The sequence below is a fragment of the Xenopus tropicalis genome, chromosome 9 (assembly GCF_000004195.4).
Source record: "Xenopus tropicalis strain Nigerian chromosome 9, UCB_Xtro_10.0, whole genome shotgun sequence".
NCBI lineage: Eukaryota > Metazoa > Chordata > Amphibia > Anura > Pipidae > Xenopus > Xenopus tropicalis.
In genome coordinates, this window is record NC_030685.2 from 6,440,181 (window position 1) to 6,447,287 (window position 7,107).

Here is a 7,107-nt window from a genome sequence, read left to right on the forward strand (position 1 = left end):
TGCACTTCCATTCTTTAGAAGTACATTCAGCTCATCAAATTAATAGCCCAACGTGTCTCGTTGTGCAGTCAACTTGTTTTATAACACTATTGTCTTATAGATATATATTTATTTTTTCAATTCTTTATTTAACATTTTGCACTTATAGATGGGAGGGGGGAACAGAGAAGAAAAAGGGGAGGGGAAAGGGTAAGTTCTTTTCATATTATAACATAGTATTGTTTCTTAATAAACACTATAGGCTATAATACCGGAAATGTTTGCATTTTCCCTAATGTGGGCTAGGAGTGTTGCATTACTAAAATACATAAAGTAGGAGAGAGGGGGCAACCCTGTCTCGTCCCATTAAACATTTGTACCTTGGGGGATAATATACCATTAACTCTAATTCTTGCAGAGGGTCTCTCATAAAGGGCTAATACTGTATTCTTTGTCTGCTTACCTGTCCTAGGCTAGTGTCCTATCTAGAATATCCCAAGCAACACTATTGAAGGCCTTCTAGGCATCTGTGGTTAGTATTAAAGAAGGGATATGTTTGTTTTGTGCATACCTTATCAAAGACACCACTTTAGCCGTATTTTCTTTTCCCTCCCTTTTAGGTATAAAACGTATTTCTTATATTTTATTAGGTTGTTATTCCTGATGTCCTGTCAAGTAACTACAATGCAATTTCAGTAAGAAATAGGAACCGCATCCTCCCATACTCCTGGGCTCTATACAAAACATTGAATCCAAATTTATAGGAGATACAGGATTCCCCAAAATGGAAAGTAAGTACATATAATATTTATCTGTAAATATATATCTAACATTATATTTCTATGAGTGAAAATGTAAAGGGGTAAAAGACTCAAATATACAGCAATGTATAATATCAACATCAAATAGAATTTAAAAAAAGATGATAACCCCTGTATAACAAGCCCCTACCCAAATTGTAAATGATCTGGGGAATAGTAATTTGATGAACAACCTTCTCCTCCTCCACCAATGTTGTTCTGAAGTACCAGTAAGCATGTAAAATGAAAGCAGTTTCAGTCAGTTGTTCTGGAGGACCAGTAAGCATGTAAAATGAAAGCAGTTTCAGTCAGTTGTTCTGGAGGACCAGTAAGCATGTAAAATGAAAGCATGTTCAGTCAGTTGTTCTGAAGGACCAGTAAGCATGTAAAATGAAAGCATTTTCAGTCAGTTGTTCTGAAGGACCAGTAAGCATGTAAAATGAAAGCATATTCAGTCAGTTGTTCTGAAGGACCAGTAAGCATGTAAAATGAAAGCATTTTCAGTCAGTTGTTCTGAAGGACCAGTAAGCATGTAAAATGAAAGCATTTTCAGTCAGTTGTTCTGAAGGACCAGTAAGCATGTAAAATGAAAGCATTTTCAGTCAGTTGTTCTGAAGGACCAGTAAGCATGTAAAATGAAAGCATTTTCAGTCAGTTGTTCTGAAGGACCAGTAAGCATGTAAAATGAAAGCATTTTCAGTCAGTTGTTCTGAAGAACCAGTAAGCATGTAAAATGAAAGCAGTTTCAGTCAGTTGTTCTGAAGGACCAGTAAGCATGTAAAATGAAAGCATTTTCAGTCAGTTGTTCTGAAGGACCAGTAAGCATGTAAAATGAAACCAGTTTCAGTTAGTTGTTCTGAAGGACCAGTAAGCATGTAAAATGAAAGCATTTTCAGTTTCACTTTTCACCCTGTTTATATAAACCCCTACTAGGTATAAAGTTTTTTTAAAAAAACAAACCCTAGTAACTTGATTTATATTAAAGATATGTTTATGTTTTTTGGTATGGGAACTAGAACATTAAGAAAATTCCTAAATATGAGTGATAACTTAAAGTAAATGCTTATGTTCACTGATGCTAAATTAAATATGGACCTTTATTAAATTTGAATCTTTAGCTGTCTTTCAAATTAAGCAAATACTATCAGTTGTTTAAAAATCTGTCATCATTAGAACAATGGGCAGGAGAATCTATATATTAAATCATTCCCCAGACTATACATAGATGTAGGGGAAAATGAAAGACTGAACTGAGGAGTGCAAAATGATGCTGATCAGGTCAATAATTTCCCCGTTAATCAAACATTTATCAATTATGGAAATTAATAAATAAGTCTTTAAGCACTTCGAATTTCACATTTTGATTTTTTCTTCCAGCAGGAAATAGGGATACACTGATTGCAATAATGAAAAAAATGAAAAGTGCAAAGCTCTCCCTGAGGGACATCCTGGACATTGGGCAGGAGAATATAAATGAAGTTGCCCCCCAGACTGTACAAGACCTGCCCTGGGCTCTCCTAAGGAAACTGATGGCTCTGGACAGGACTGCAAGGAACACATGTCTTATATCACATGCTCAGAATTCTGGGGCAGATTTAGGGGCAGCTGCATATAGTTATGCACAATACTTGCAGACACATTTGAATTTTGATAACAAAGAAGATGCAGTTATTGAATTTAATCCTTTAGATCTTGTGTGTGTTCTGCTTCACTGTTCAGATAATTTTCTACAACAGAACATTTTCTCAAAAATGGTGACATGTCAGTTTGCTGTCCCACTGCTGCTCCCTGCTGGTGATGGCCCAGAATGCACCTTCATGCTATGGGCAATGAGAGATATTGTTAAAAGGTGGAGACCTCAATCATTATCAGAGAGTAAGGGGTTTAAAGAAGAAAACCTAGTTTGCATACCGTTGGCTTTCTTTTCCTTTGTGAGACTTGGTCAAATCAATTTGTCAAAATCAAAAATCCTTAATCTAGTCCTGAGCCCAGCTCAGCAGTACAATGATTTCTTTATTCATGAGAATATAGAGGGTGGAAACATTGAAAGGAAAATCTCTAATGGCTTGGTGGAAATTTCTTGGTATTTTCCTGCTGTTGGTGGAAAGAATTTTGACACTTTTGAAGAACCCATTGCAGTTGCCAATTTACGAGGAGATTTAGAAACAAATTGGACCCAATTCAGCTTCCTAACACAAGTATCCTCAGCAGTGTTTGTATTTGTGGACAGCATTAATGAGGAACAGTGCAAACTGTTATCTGGCTGTAAATCCGGAACAACCTTCTATTTTATAGTTATCCCAAGTGGCAGAAGCATCAGTAAAGAGACTGTGGAATGCTTGGAAAAAATAGTTTTAATGTTAAACCTTAATTCTAAAAATATACTAAAGAAGGACAGAAGAGCAAATGATGCAGAACTGGTAAAGACTATACAAAATATTATGAAATATTTTATAAAAGACTCCTGTAAAAAAGTAAAGCTGGAAAACATGGCGCACACAGCTACTGAACTTGGCATCAAAGTGGATGAGAACTCTGAGCAATGTCAGAAAGGTAAAGACTATGCCAAAAAAATTACTACGCAAATAAGTAACGTGATACAATACAAAAAAGAGACAATGAAACTACAAGGTGAACTATGGAAGCAACTGGCTCAAACAGAGAAAGAACTGTGTAGAATGAAAAAACAAGGGCATTTACACATAGAAGAATACAAAAATCAACTTTTAAAGCAATGTAAAGAGTTACATAGGCAGTAAAACCAACACAACCTGCCCGATGGTATGATTGCATTCATATCTGCAATTACTCAGCTGACTCAAGAAGAGAAACTTTATTTCCTGAAATGGATGAAGTTTACACTTGACTCTGTAGCTAGAAAAAATCTGTCTGAACTGCAGGTTGAATATAAAGAACAATGTACTACCTCCAGCAATAAGAATGCACTCAAGGAGTTAGACCAGCAGATATCTGACAGTTCTTTGGGAGTAGAACATTTTCTGAGGGAGATGGGGCAGTTTTATGAGGCAGAATGTTCCATGGTGAAAGAAAAACAAATCCAAATGGACAGAAGAAGATTCAGTGAACTCCCAACAATAGCTGCCAATCTGCTTCTAGATGGATTTCCACTGGAACTTGTAGATGGAGATGCCTCCAACATCCCACTGCAGTGGGTAACTGATGTTCTGAGTATGTTAGATAGCAAGACAGGAGGGAAATGCAGAATGAGAGTAATCACAGTGCTGGGAGTGCAGAGCACAGGGAAATCCACCCTCCTGAACACCATGTTTGGGTTGCAGTTCCCGGTGGCCAATGGACGGTGCACTCGGGGAGCCTTCATGACATTAATTCAAGTGAAAGAAAACCTCCAAAAAAGCTTGTGTTGTGAGTTTATTCTAGTAATTGACACTGAAGGTCTAAAGGCTCCAGAACTGGCTTCTCTGGAGAACAGCTATGAACATGACAATGAGTTGGCAACTCTAGTGGTTGGGCTCAGTGATATCACCATAGTTAACACTGCCATGGAACACACAGGAGAAATGAGAGACACACTGCAGATTGTGGTTCATGCTTTTCTTAGGATGAATGAAATAGGGAAGAGACCCAACTGCCAGTTTGTGCATCAGAATGTAAATGATGTTTCTGCTTATGATTTGAACATGAGAGACAGAAAAAAACTCCTGGAGCAGCTGAATGAAATGACTAAAGTGGCAGCAAACATGGAAAAAAGAAGCAAAATTACACAATTCAGTGATATCATGGACTATAACCTTGACAGAGACAACTGGTACTTTCCTGGGCTTTGGTACGGTGTCCCACCCATGGCTTCTGTAAACTCTGGCTACAGTGAGAATGTTTCTAAAGTAAAAAAATATTTGTTTGAGTTTATGGGGACACACAATATCCCACCAGCGCAAAATATTCCTCAATTTATTGTGTGGATAAAAAGCTTGTGGAACTCAGTAAAACATGAAAATTTTATCTTCAGTTTCAAAAACAGCCTGGTAGCTGAAGCCTATAATAACTTGACAATAAAATATTCTCAGTGGGAATGGAACTTCCACAAGCAGGTTCACACCTGGCTGAACAATGCAGAAAACGTGATCAAGAATCAATCTGGAGAAAAAATACTGGAAATAACAAGTACAAATCTTAAAGATGATCTGCTTACCATTCTCAACAAGGAGGAAAGTGATATGATAATGTTGTTAGAAAAATATTTTGAAGGCAAATCTGATAATGTTCACCTGATATTAAAGTTCAGGGAAGAATTCTTTACAGGCGTGAAAAGTCTCAGGAAAAAAATGGAACATTCTGTAACCGCAAAGATTGATGAGGCAATACAAATTCAAAAAGGGAAACATTTCATTAAGACTATCCAAAGCAATTATCAAAAAGAAATTGAAAAAAAAGTTGCGAGTCTGCTAGATCAGGTGACAAGACAGGAACGTCAGCTCGGAGCAGAAGAAGTCAAAAAGCCATTTGACTCTATGTGGGAGAGAACTTTAGCAGAGTTACCAAAGCATCAGTTAGAGAAGCGCATTATAGAAAGGGAAATGTTGCAGGAACTTAAACAGGACATTGCCAACAAAGGAAGTTCTATAAATGAGAAATTCCTCAGTATAAAGTGTTTAGATGAGTATGGAGATAAATTCACAACTAAAGACAACCATATTGACGTGCAATGGTTTCTAATAAAAGGGGTAAAAGAACAGTTTTCTGAGGAAAGACATAAGAAAATGAGTGAGCTTGTGTCCTCCATAACTGGTCAGTGCTCTGTTTATGTAACAGAGAAGGTTAATACAGGAGGAGACTATGATGGGACTTATTGCCAAGAACTGCTCAATATGATCAATGAAAGGCTGAGGAAGAAAGAAGTTAAAAACCTTCACATTACCCATCAGTTTGAGTTGGACCTAAAGCTGCATATCTTTGGCTGCGCGGCTCAGAGGTTTCAGAAGATGCATGAAAGATTTCTCCAAGAGAACAATCCTATGCTGTGTTTGCAAAAATTAAAATCCGATTATTTGGCGACATTCAAAAATATATTTGAGGAAAAGGATGAAACACAAAACAGAGCCAAACAGTTCTGTGAGCTCTGCCTGAAACCAGCAATAACCGACCACATTAACCAACATCTGGGGAAGGATATAGTGGATGATATAGTGCACAGGGGAGATACTAAAGAATATTGCAGCAGAACCTTCTTCCAGTTCACTGTACTAAAGAAGCTTTTGGATCACAAGGAATTTATTCCGTTTGTAAATTATATTAATTACTATGAGTTTTTCATTAAGACATGGATAACACAGAACATTTTGAACAAATACAATAATTCCAAAAAGGTACAACACTTACAAGTTACAATTCTCTCCCAAATATGTGATGATATCAGGGAAGTCCTGACAAACTCAGATTTAATCAACAGCGCCTCTGTCTCAGAGTTTCTGGAAAAGTTTTGCAGGATGTTAGAGAGCAAATTATTCATTTGCCAGAATCAGATGAAAGTGATCATGTTTCAAAACAAATCAAATATCCAGGAATTTGCAAATGACATTAAGTTATTTCTCACAACTATAGAACAACAAATCACATCAGGAATTCAGTTCTCCAACATAAAATCTGTGCTTCGTAAAGTCACTCTGAAACCCGAGGATGAATTGTTCAAGAAGGTGTTTGGCTGTGGGGAGCAGTGTCCCTTCTGCAAGGTCCCCTGTGAGGCTGGAGGTACTGACCATAAGGAGCACTTTGCCTCTGTCCATCGGCCTAAAGGGTTAAGGAATTGGAGTTATAATTATGATGGGAAGCTGGTAACAGAAATATGTTCAACTGATGTAGTCTCTGATTGTACGTTTAAAACTTCAAATACAGAGTGGAAATGGCACCCTTACAAAGATTACCGCACAATCTACCCAGACTGGGCCATTCAGCCTGACTCCAGCATCACAGCCTCCAACTACTGGAAATATTTTTTTGTAAAGTTCAATAAAGAATTTGCAGAAGAATATGAGGCAGAACCGGCTGATCTGCCTGGGGCATGGCTCCAGATAACAAAGGAACAGGCTCTTCAAAGCTTAATGGAAACTTTCTATATGCAATAATTTCAACAAAATATACTTAAATCTTCCTAGCATCTAATTAGGTGTTACTTAGAAACAGAAACTAATAACAGAACAGAACGATAATTTAGTATAAGACAGATCTGAGGAATCAATTTAGTTCATTTTCATTCAAATTTGTTCATAGAAGCCTTCAATAAAACTAAGGATATACCGAACCCACTTCTTTGGGTTCGGCCGAACCCCCGAAACCACCCGACGGATTCTGC

General features: G+C 37.3%; 1 pseudogene; it reads left to right on the forward strand.

The window, feature by feature from the left end:
- The first annotated feature begins 763 nt into the window (after window positions 1-763).
- Window positions 764-6,880, forward strand: LOC100492301 (annotated as a pseudogene).
- The last annotated feature ends 227 nt before the right edge of the window (window positions 6,881-7,107 follow it).